Source organism: Mercenaria mercenaria, chromosome 17 (genome assembly GCF_021730395.1).
Source record: "Mercenaria mercenaria strain notata chromosome 17, MADL_Memer_1, whole genome shotgun sequence".
NCBI lineage: Eukaryota > Metazoa > Mollusca > Bivalvia > Venerida > Veneridae > Mercenaria > Mercenaria mercenaria.
Genome location: NC_069377.1, coordinates 66,176,078 through 66,189,088, shown reverse-complemented (window position 1 = coordinate 66,189,088; position 13,011 = coordinate 66,176,078). Strand labels below are relative to the sequence as shown.

Below are 13,011 nucleotides of genomic sequence, written 5' to 3'. Positions count from 1 at the left end.
CAAAGGTCCTAAACTCTAACATCGGCATAACTACTCATTCAAAGTGCCATCGGGGGCATATGTCATCCTATGGAGACAGGTCTTGTTGTTTTTACATTTTTATTCATTTAAGTATACACAGATTGCACATGTTATACATTTTAAACACTTACAGATATTGTATATTAACACTATATGTTAGAAAAATGAAAATATAAACATACTGTATAACAGTACCTTAATATAACCTTAATATAACCAATATTAATATAGTGTGTCATCTGATATACTTAAAGGTTTTTGCTTGATGATGTGGTGATAGAAAATTTGGAAAAATTACCCAAACTTTTGTGAGCAAGAATGTTTAGAGAGAACATGTTTTTCGATATTATATTCTGCGCTTCTGCATATACATATACATTTGTATATAAATATAAGAGTTCAAGTTATAAAATCATTCCATTTTGTGTTAAATATATCTAATTTGTCTTTCAAAATTGCTATTATTCGTTCAATGCCAATACGCTGTGTTAGATAAAGTTTGAAAGATTCAATTTCGGATATATTTTTGTTATACTTGTATTTACTTACAATATTTCTTTTTATAGTATCTGTTTCTCCTTCTGACCCTAATGACACTGTTCTATAACTAAGGATATCTAATTGAATATTTTTAGTTCTGAGAAGTCTTTGTAGATTAACCCAGAATTGTTGTATTACTTTACATTCCCAAAAAAGGTGCCTCTGGGTTTCTGGGACCATTGAACAGAAATCACAAAACCTAGAATTTGTGAGTTTGCATTTGTACAGATAATTGTTATTTGGTATTATTCTCATTAGATATTTATATTGATATTCTCTTAACTTTGAATCGATAATACACTTTGTTGGTATTGTAAAAACATGTTTCCATCTAATTTGTTCTAATAAAAATTCTGAATACCATTTCTTTAGATTTTTGTTGCTACTGTGTATTTGTTTAATTTGTAATTCATACAACATTTTATTCATTTTTATAGTTTGATTATTTTTATCTATTAAATATCCAGTCCCAAGTGTTAAGTTGATTTGCTCTTCAGCTAAGTGTTTTTCCCATTTTTTGTCAATTGCTCTTCTCAATGTCAAATAGTTTAAAAATTCACCATTTTCGATACCATATATATATTGCATTTGTTAAAATGTTAAGAGATGTTTAGTTCGGAAGTCAAAAATATGTTCCATGTATAAAATGCCTCTTTCCAACCAAGGTTTGTAAAGAAACAAGTTTCCATTTGTCTGTTTTTAGCTCACCTGTCACATAGTGACAAGGTGAGCTTTTGTGATCACCCTTCGTCCGTGCGTCCGTCCGTGCATCAACAATGTCTTGTCTGCAGGATAGTGGTTTCATTTATGATTTTATTTTAACCAAACTTGCACACAACTTGTAACACCATAAGATCTCGGTTCCTGTCTTGAACTGGCCAGATCCCATAATGGGTTTCAGAGTTATGGCCCCTGAAAGGGCCAAAATTAGCTATTTTGACCTTGTCTGCACAATAGCAGCTTTATTTATGATTTGATTTTTACCAAACTGGCACACAACTTGTATCACCATAAGATCTTGGTTCCTTTCTTGAACTGGCCAGATTCCATTATGGGTTCCAGAGTTATGGCCCCTGAAAGGGCCAGAATTAGCTATTTTGACCTTGTCTGCACAATAGCAGCTTCATTTATGATTTGATTTTAACCAAACTGGCACACAGCTAGTATCACCATAAGATCTTGGTTCGTTTCTTGAACTGGCGAGATTCCATTATGGGTTCTAGAGTTATGGCCACTGAAAGGGCCAAAATTAGCTATTTTGGCTTTTGCAGCCATATAGAGACTTCATTTATGGTTTTATTTTATACAAACTTCCAAAATATCTTCAACAACAATAAATCTTAGATTCCATGACAAATCAGATCCAATCGTAGGTTCCAGAGTTATTTTATATTTGATTACCTCCCCTGATTGTAATCAAAATGGATTTATATCAGTAAGTGCTTATAGGACTTATTTGAAATTTCATAATTGTCATTAGTTGGACTGAGACAATCAGGGAAGATAACTATGGACTGATTTTATGTCAAATTACCTCCCTTTATTTCAAATTAAAATGGGTATATCTCCATAACTAATGAAGATACTGATCTGAAATTTCATTTATGTCAACAGATTTATTTGGCAGAGCCTTCTTTTGTTTGCTTACAATATTTTTTTTAAATAACTTCCCTTTTACGTTACTATGAATAGCTTATTTTTAGGAACTTTTTTATTATTGGCCGTAGGGAAAAACCGAGACCACTTTTCTGTGGTACAACAAGGATGGTACCTCCAATTTTTAGGTGCATTTTGACATATCTGTACCTTGTAAGAATTGTTTTTTCTTTTTGGTTAAATTTCTTGGCATTGTTGTTCCTGTCCTTTGGACTTAAATATTTTTACTGAGGACCTTCTTGTCCTCAAATGCAATGATAACAGGTGAGCGATATAGGGCCATCATGACCCTCTTGTATATTTGAGTTATTCCATATTATTTCTTTCGAGTAGTTTTGTATACATGGTTTATAATTAATTGTGCACCAGGATATTACTATCTCCTTAAGAAAGGTGAACTTGAAATTTAATTTAGCTGCATCTGCTTTGCAAGTGTTATATTTAAATATATGTTCTCCATATTTTTCTAGGTCTTTGTTATAAATTTTATTCCATTTTGCATTATTCACTTCTTACCCATAGAGCATCATATGAGAAAATTGTTGTCTGCTTACAGAGGATAGGTCAGTAAAAGGAGTAATACTGGACAGCTGAATATACAATATAAACTTGTTTAACCCTTACTCTGCTAAATTTCTATATTGAACTTGTTAGTCGTTTAGTTTTGAAAGTGCTATTTACTGTTAAAAGGGGTGCTAACCAAAACGTTTCTGACTGAATGGCAAACAGTTCAGATCTTGATCAGACTGCACATATATATACAGGTTGATCATTATTTATCCCCCCACCAAAGGTGAAGGGGATATTAGAAATGCTCTCCGTCCGTCCGTCTGTCCGTGCGTCCGCAACAATCTTTGTCCGGAGCATAAGTACTTGAGGGATTTTCTTCAAACTTCATACACTGATAGAACACATTGGGAGGAAGTGCAGTGTGCAAGAACAATAACTCTACCTTGCCTATTTTTTGAGTTATTCCCCTTTATCTTATTTTCTTAAAAAAATTTGTCCGGAGCATAACTCCAAAAGTACTGGAGGGATTTTCTTCAAACTTCATACACTGATAGAACACATTGGGAGGAAGTGCAGTGTGCAAGAACAATAAGTCTACCTTGCCTATTTTTTGAGTTATTCCCCGTTATCATATTTTCTTAAAACATTTTGTCCGGAGCATAACCCCAAAAGTACTGGAGGGATTTTCTTCAAACTTCATACACTGATAGAACACATTGGGAGGAAGTGCAGTGTGCAAGAACAATAACTCTACCTTGCCTATTTTTTGAGTTATTCCCCTTTATCATATTTTCTTAAAACATTTTGTCCGGAGCATAACCCCAAAAGTACTGGAGGGATTTTCTTCAAACTTCATACACTGATAGAACACATTGGGAGGAAGTGCAGTGTGCAAGAACAATAACTCTACCTTGCCTATTTTTTGAGTTATTCCCCTTTATCATATTTTCTTAAAAAATTTTGTCCGGAGCATATCTTCTTCATGCATGGAGAGATTTTGATATATCTTGGCACAAATGTTTACCACCACGAGACGGAGTGTCATACGCAAGAACCAGGTCCCTAGGTCTAAGGTCAAGGTCACACTTAGAGGTCAAAGGATACAAGAATAAAAACCTTGTCCGGAGCATTTCTTCTTCATGCATTGAGGGATTTTGATATAACTTGGCACAAATGTTCACCACTACGAGACGGAGTGTCATGCGCAAGATCCAGGTCACTAGGCCTAAGGTCAAGGTCACACTTAGAGGCCAAAGGTCAGATACAAGAATGACTTTGTCCGAAGCATTTCTTCTTCATGCATGGAGGGATTTTGATGTTACTTGGCACAATTATACACCATCATGAGACGAAGTGTCATGCGCAGTTCCCTTCTTTAGAATTACTTTCCTTTGTTGTTACTTTAAATAGCTTTTTTTGTAACTTTTTCATTACTAGTCGTAGGGAAAAGTCGAGACCACTTTTCTGTAGTACAACAAACATGCTAAATCCAATTTTTAGGAGTATTTTGACCAGTCTCTTCCTGATAAAGATTTTTGTGTGGACTTGCAATTTTTTTTTTTTTTTTTTTTTTTTTTAAGATTAACTTCCCTTAGTTGTTACCATAAATAACTTATATTGTAACATTTTTATAATTGACCCTAGGGAAAAAACAAGACCACTTTTCTGTGGTACAGCATAGATGTTACTCTCTAGTTTTAGGTGTATTTTATTAATTCTATTATATATAAGGTATCTCTACCTAGTAAGGAGTTTTTTTGTGGACTTTAAAAAACAAAAGACTTACAGTGATTACTAAACAACCACAAAATTAACATTCCATTTGCAAATACAGCTGCTAGAGTAAAGAAATTTGCTTTGACGGGCATATATTGTGACATTCTGGCACTCTTGTTCCCTGTTAGCTTTCCATTCCTTCTTTTTACAGTAGCCTTATAGAAAAGCATCATAGCTATACTCTTCATGAAAATTAATAAAATTTAGCAGTAAACCACCTCACTACTGACTTATTCTTTCTTCCACATCTTAAAACCCCTGATGCGGACCACATCCTTCAATTATGATATGCCCGATGGGGGGATTAGCCATGTCTGACATGGCTCTTGTCTGCACTGGTAGCTAAAGCAGATTTGTGTCCAGCAGGATAAGGGTTAATGGCCGGCTGGTCAATAGTCAAGTTTGAAAGATGAGCACAGGTTTGACTATTTACTGCCTAGCCACTTGTTAAATGTGTTTTATCACATGACTTCAGAAATAAGTTTATATGTTTTTTTCTACAAACTGTTGACCAGTGATTAATATGAGCAGAATTATAGTCTGTACTTAATTAATGGCTTGCTGGTCAATAGTCAAAACTATTGCCAGAAATAAATTTTCACACTTTAATTCCTAAAGTTTTGACTAAAATATTTGCCCAGTAATGAATACAGACTGGTCATACAACATTAAACTGATGACCTGCACATTGTATAAGGACTTGTGTTATAGTATCACCAATGTTAACAACATCAATGTAGAGAAAACTGATTCCTGCAAGGGCAGATTTCTCTGAAGTAGATCTGTATCATCTTTTCTTAGGCTTTTTATGCCCCCTCTTTGCGGGGTGTGGGTGTGGTACATATAGATTTGCCCTTGTCTGTCCATCTGTCCTTCGGAGACTGTTGTGTCGCACCTAGCTCCAAAAGTATTTGACGTAGAGTCACAAAACTTTACAGGAATGTTGTTCAGCATGTGTAGTTGTGCACCTGGGGTTTCGCGTCCAGATTCATTCAGTCATGTAGGAGTTATGGCCCCTGACTTTGTAAACATTGGTCATTTTAGTGTTGTGTCACGCCTAGCTCCAAAAGTATCTAACGTAGAGTCACAAAACTTTACAGGAATGTTGGTCAGCATGTGTAGTTGTGCACCTGGGGTTTGGCATCAGATTCATCTAGTCATGTAGGAGTTATGGCCCCTGACTTAGTAAAAATTTGGTCATTTTAATGTTGTGTCGCGCGTAGTTCCAAAAATATTTGACCTAGAGTCACCAGAGTTTACAGGAATGTTGGTCAGCATGTGCAATTGTGCACCTGGGGTTTCACGTCCAGATTGTAGGAGTTATGGCCCCTGACTTACTTAAAAATTGGTCATTTTAATGTTGTGTCGTGCTTAGCTCCAAAAGTATTTGACCTAGTCACCAGAGTTTACAGGAATGTTGGTTAGTATTTGCAATTGTGCACCTGGGGTTTAGCGTCCGGATTCATTTAGACATGTAGGAGTTATGGCCCCTGACTTACTTAAAAATTGGTCACTTTAATGTTGTGTTGCACATAGCTCCAAAAGTATTTGAGTTACCAAAGTTTACAGGAATGTTGATCAGCATGTGCAGTTGTGCTTCTGGAGTCATCGGTATTGTAGGAGTTACACCCCCTGACCTAGGAAAAAATTGTCATTTTAATGTCATGTAGTGGGGGCATTTGTGTCCCATGGACACATTTCTAGTTTTACCAAATAAAGATTGCAACTAAATAAAGATAAAGCTGCTAAATTTTCTGAAGTGGAGCATACAGAAATTAAAGATTGCAACATAATATATTTTCTTCAATTTCCTTTACAGGAATTGGCCAAAAAGAATGTTGATACTGATACAACTTCCTCGTAGCAACTTCAGTCCTACAGATTTATAAGGGGAGGCAACAATTATCACTATTGACCTGGAAACCATTGACCTAAGTAAGTTGCTTCTGATGCTTTTTAGCTCACCTGAGCCAGAGGCTCAGGTTGAGCTTTTGTGTTTGCTCACTATCCGGCGTCTGCCCGTCGTCCATCTGTCCACACTGTATAGACTTGTATAGGAAGAGAACTTTAAAAAATCTTGTCTGAAACCACAAGACCTAGGCTTTTGATATTTGGTATGTTGCGGTGTCTTGTGGTTCTCTACCAAGATTGTTCAATTTTCCTAGAATGTTTAACTACAATTACCTGATGACCCCATGTGATTAGGGGTCACTTGACTCACCTTGACCTACTGACCTACTTTCTTGTTTTTTTTTTTGTTTTTTTTTTTTTAAGATAAACCTTGAAATTTGGATGACATGTACAGTTTTGCACACCGATTTTGAAACTGACTTTCAGTGACCATGAATGTGACCTACTGACCTACTTCCTAATATTTTAGCATCAGTTTGCCATTTTCAACATGTGGCTCATATTACTCAGGTGAGCGATTTAGGGTCACCATGACCCTCTTGTGTAAGCTTTAGCAAAGAATTTTGTTCAAGCAAGCAACTTAACTCAAGTGGGCGATATAGGGCCATCATGGCCCTCTTGTTTTCATCCATTACAGTATCAAGTGAATAGATATGCAGTGTGCCTTTGCCATAGTCAATGCTTCTAGGGCTTATACTATAACTATTTTAGTAGCATTGTGTTTTGGTGAAGATAACATTTAATATTTTGTTTCATAGCTTTATATACATGTAATTGATTTTCAATTGATGGAAATTCATTGGTTTTCAACCAATTAAAGAAATAAAACTTGTTTTTGCTTTTAAAGATTTGTCTGTTTTGAATTTTATACATTTTGTCTAACTACTTGTCGGTTTTACACATAGTTTTTTTTAGAGTGATATACAGTAAATTGAGATATTTTTTTATATAGTTAAGTATGGGAAGATGCCACATGTCACACAAAGCCGCATACCACAACAAAGTGTTGTAGCACAGATATCTGTGTCACAACTAAAAAGGAAATTTCTCCAGAGGCACAAAGGATCACCAGGATTGCATGGAATATTCAGACACAATGACGATAAAAAGCACAATAGTCCAACACATCTGTACCTGGAATTAAGTCGACTGTAGAGAAATTGTGTACTTGGCTTGAAAAGATCCTAAAGTGTTATAGAAGACAATTTGATTTTCCAGTTCTTGTCTTAGCTCTGCTGTGCACAAAAACAACTAGGACATTATTCAGCTGAGTTTCTTCTTAAAAGTATTCTTTTACCAGTGTTCAAGAAACTGTATCCTAAACAGTCATACTTGCTATGACACTACTTGGTATCTGGTACAATGCCTATAACTGACAGACAGACAAATTTATTATGAAACACTGGGAATTTTCAAGCAGTGACATATACTCATGATAAATTTGGTACCATAATGTTCATTATCGTAAGTAAAAAATGACAGCTGTAATTGGAAATTCGAATTGTATTTTACTCTATATTTAAGAAAATTAATATATTCAAACTTGTAAATTTTTTTCATTTGTTAAAATGTTATATCATAGCTTTAAGCCTTAATGCCCTCTTTTTACAATCTGCCTAAAGAAACACTTTAGTTGTTCTTGTTTATTATTTAGCCATTTTCTTGATTAAAAATACACAACAAACGTCTAGCTCAAGACTTTCCAAGGTTGACAAGTTTTTACTTTCTTTGACTTTGCTTAAGTTTGTCAATTATTAGTAATACTTTTGTTCAAAATTTAATGAGGTGTAAAACCTTTAAATAATATCCTTAAGCAACAGATGTTATGTTTTAATAGTAAAGTAAGGAGGAGACAACCTTTACTGTAAGCTAATGTAGCTTTCTGTCCAATGCCTGAAATGTTTTTTTTGTAAATACTTCATGACTTTCTGAATAAAAGTGTATATAAACCCCAAACTTCTAAGGAGCAAGAAGACAAAATTTCATTTTATCTCGTGTATAAAATTAAATTTGTGATATTTTTCTTAGTGATAAGTTTCTCAGTGATAACTAGACATTTAATTTTATATCTGTATAGATTTTTGTACAGTTAATTTAGGTGTAGACAAGACAATATTTATAAAGACTTTTATACCCCCAACATCTACTGATGCGGGAGGCATATAGTGATTGTCCTGTCTGTTCGTCCATTTGTCCGTCTGTATGAGGTTAACCAAATGGGACTGTTACGTCTAGCATCAATACCTCTAACTAGAATGACTTGATACTAATGCAGATGTAAGCTGTGACCATTCCTCATCTTCAGACATCACCTGACCTTAGTTTGACCTTGACCTTGAACTTTACCTCGTTTTGGATTTACGTTACTTCGTTTCGACAAGGATGCCACCGGGGGCATCAAGCGTTTATTGAACGCAGCTCCTTGTTTTTTATGTTTTAAGCTACCTAATTATCTATATTAGAGAAAACTGTTAAATTTTAATTACTTTATAAGCGAGCGTACATGTAAATCCTATTTCACTATACTTACATATTATTGAAAGCTAAGGGACTCCATTGGAAATAAGTGACATTGTTACTTTCATGGTTTATCCCAGGCAGAAAGATCATCATTTTTTTCCTGATGTTTATGTATTAGCTTGATTACACTTGTAAAGTACAAACATATAAAGGGCTTACTGCATATTTATTAATTCTAATATTTTTTTTATTTCTGTACCACTTTGTATTTCTGTTAGAATTGAACCTTATATCTGAATAAAATTGAATTGAATTGAACTGAATTGCATTTTAAATGAAACTGAATTGAACTGAATTCTAAACTGAACTGAATTTGAAACAGAAACTGAACTGAATTTTAAACTGAAACTGAACTGAACTGAATAAAGCTGGGTAAAAAACTACAGTACAGCTTGCAGAGAGCACCAAAAGGAAGGAAAAATCATGTTCTGTGTATGCAACATAGTTTGTTCTTTGATAACATAAAAAAAGGAACTGAAAAAGTGGTCTCTTAATGCAAGTAGTCTCTAAATCAAATGTACTTGATGAAACTTAGTATGCTTTTGTGCTGCACATTTTGTAATGTAGTTTTGTGTCTATGATGATTTCTTTAAATAAACTTTAAACATTATTTCTCTTATTTATTACAATATTTGCAGTTGACAGATGCATATTAGTTCAAATAAAATGACATGAGATTTGTGTGCCATTTACCAGTCCATATAGTTTTGCTAATACTGTCATCATTTTCATCAAATTTTCCAGTAATCACATCCTTCTTGAAGGGTATACTCACGATTTGATTAAGGTACTGTTCTTGCGTGGCTGTAATGGACAAAAAATTATGTCTCCCACATCGCTGATTTACTGCTGTCTGTCCGTCTGTCACAAATCTTGTACGCAGTCTTTAAATCAAACTTTTCTCATGCAATCTGCACCAAATTTGAACAATATGTGTCTGCATGACCATAAGTCCATGGTGAAGTTCTATTGCTAGCCAGACCACTTTGGAATTACGGCCCTTGAAAATCAGCCTTTTTACTCTTGTCTGCACTCTTAACATTTCTCATCTGATCTACACTAGACTTGAACAAAATGTATTTGCCAATAAGTCCTCTGCCAAGTTTGATTACTAGCCAAATCCCCTCCGCCCCTTCAGCCCCCACCCCACCACCCCACCAGGCACCTAATAATTATGGCTCTTGAACTACCCAAAATTGGCCTTTTTACTTTTCAAAAGTAAATTTGTAGTGAGTAAACAGTACATTTGATTATGAAAACTGACTTACTGTTCAGATGATTAGGCAGTTGTGGGAGACATGTGTTTTCTCAAAAGCAGCTCTGGTTATTAATCTAAAAAGTCTCATTTTTAGCTCAACTATACAAAGTATATAGAGAGCTATCCTACTCGCCTTGGGGTAGGTGTTGGCGTCTTTCCACATCCCCACCTTGGCTAGTTTTTTTTTTTTACACTATCTCTTTTTTTCTCCATATCTGTAATTACCTGATGGATTTGTTAATCCCCCGCCGTGGCGGAGGGATTATAGGAACGGTCTGCTTCCGTCCATTAACAATTTCTCGTTATCGCATCTCCTCAGAAACTACCAGGGGGATTTTGACCAAACTTTGTCAGAATGATGTATTGATACCCTAGTTGTGTCCCCCTGAAAATCAGACTGGTTCAACAATTTTTTAATAAGTTATGGCCCTTTGTTTATTTCTATAATTTACATAGATTTATATAGGGAAAAACTTTAAAAATCTTCTTGTCCAAAACCACAAAGCCTAGGGCTTTGATATTTGGTACGAAGCATCATCTAGTGGTCCTCTACCAAGATGATTCAAATTATTTCCCTGGGGTCTAATATGGCCCTGCCCCGGGTGTCACATGGTTTATATAGACTTATATAGGGAAAAACTTTGAAAAACCTCTTGTCCAAAACCACAGGGTCTAGGGCTTTGATATTTTGTATGTGACATCATCTAGTGGTCTTCTACTAAGATTGTTCAAATTATCCCCCTAGGGTCAAATATGGCCCCGCCCCGGGGGTCACATGTTTCACATAGACTTATATAGGGAAAAACTTTGAAAATCTTCTTGTCCAAACCACAAAGCCTAGGGCTTTGATATTTGTAATGTAGCATCATCTAGTGGTTCTCTACAAAGTTTGTTAAAATTATCCCCCAAGGGTCAAATATGGCCCCGCCCTAGGGTTCACAAGGTTCATATAGACTTATATAGGGAAAAGCTTTTAAAATCTTCTTGTCAATAACCTACAATATTCAAATTTGGACCACATGTATGGTTTTGAGTGGCAAGATGAACCTTGACGTGAGTTGACCTTGATTTTGACCTAGTTACCTACTTTCACATTTCTCAAGCTACAGCCTTAAAATTTGGACCACATGCACAGTGTTGTGTACCGAAACAAACTTTGACCTTTACATTGACCTAGTGACCTACTTTCACATTTTTGAATGTACAGGCTTCAAATTTGGACCACATGCATAGTTCTGTGTTCTGAAGTGAAATTTGACCTTGATTTTGACCTAGTGACCTACTTTCACATTTCTCAAGCTACAGCCTTCAAATTTGGACCACTTGCATAGTTTTGTGTACCAAAAATAAACTTTGACCTTACATTGACCTAGTGACCTACTTTCACATTTTTGAAGTACAGGCTTCAAATTTGGACCACATGCATAGTTTGTGTTCTGAAGTGAAATTTGCCTTGATTTTGACCTAGTGACCTACTTTCACATTTCTCAAGCTACAGCCTTCAAATTTGGACCACTTGCATAGTTTTGTGTACCAAAATAAATTACCTTAAGATTGACCTAGTGACCTACTTCAGATTTCTCAAACTACACCTTCAACTTGATGCACAGCATAGTTTTGTATAAAAGAACTTTGTCCTTGAAATTGATCTAGTGACATACTTTCACATTTCTCAAGCTATAGCTTTCGAATTTGGACCACATGCACAGTGTTGTGTACGGAAATGAAATTTGACCTTGAGCTAGTCAATAAGTCTTGAAATTTGGAACACTCAAAAATGGCACATTGGTGGGCGCCAAGATCACTCTGTGATCTCTTGTTAATTATGCACTCTTTTTGCTTAGGCTATACTTATGTAGTGTTTTGATACACTTTATCTGTACCTCTCTTATTACTTAATATTTTTGACACAGACTCGGGCAATTGTGCAATATCTTCATTCACCATTGGAGTTGATAAACACTCCAGTGACAGCTCCAGTTTCCTCAGATGTGCCCACTTTTACTATCCAGCATCGAAATAGTTGAGCACGCTGTCTGCTTTTGTTATACACCCTAAGAGACGTATTGTGTTATCGCCTTGGTGTCTGTCTGTCTGTCTGTTGGTTAACAATTTCCCTTCCACTCTTGAACCCTTGAAGGATTTCAAAGAAACCTGACAGAAATGTTCACCTCATCGAAACGATGTGCAGAGCGCATGTTTCGGATGGCTCACTTCAAGGTCAAGGTCACACTTAGGGGTCAAAGGTCATATGACTTTGTTTTGTGCGTATATTGCTCTGCATTTGCATTGCATTGCAGTGCTCTTGTTTTTATTTGGCAGATCCTTCTTTTGTTCACTTAAAATAAATTTTTTTTAATTACTTCCCTTTTATGTTACTATAAATAGCTTATTTAGTAACTTCTTAGCTCACATGTCACAAAGTGACAAGGTGAGCTTTTGTGATCGCGCAGCGTCCGTCGTCAGTGCGTGCGTCTGTAAACTTTTGTCTGTGACCACTCTAGAGGTCACATTTTTCATGGGATCTGTATGAAAGTTGGTCAGAATGGTTATCTTGATGATATCTAAGTCAAGTTCGAAACTGAGTTACGTGTGGTCCAAAACTCAGTGGGTCTAAAAATAGAAAAACCTTGTGACCTCTCTAGAGGCCATACTTTTCAATGGATCTTCATGAAAGTTAGTCAGAATGTTTAGCTTGATAATATCTAGGTCAAGTTCAAAACTTGGTAACGTGCCGTAAAGAACTAGGTCAGTAGGTCAAATAATAAAAAAACCTTGTGACCTCTCTAGAGGCCATATTTTTCATGGGATCTGTATGA

The 13,011-nt window shown here is 35.6% G+C and overlaps 1 long non-coding RNA gene across 14 annotated transcripts in view; it reads left to right on the top strand.

Moving 5' to 3' along the window:
* LOC123537195 (uncharacterized) overlaps window positions 1–9,544 on the top strand; it is a 76,313-nt gene extending 66,769 nt beyond the window's left edge. For all 14 annotated transcript variants that reach the window (XR_008368112.1, XR_008368110.1, XR_008368111.1 and 11 more), the window contains 2 exons: window positions 6,323–6,438; window positions 7,367–9,544. This is a non-coding gene — a long non-coding RNA (uncharacterized LOC123537195). The remainder of the gene's footprint in view (window positions 1–6,322; window positions 6,439–7,366) is intronic.
* Window positions 9,545–13,011: the final 3,467 nt, after the last annotated feature.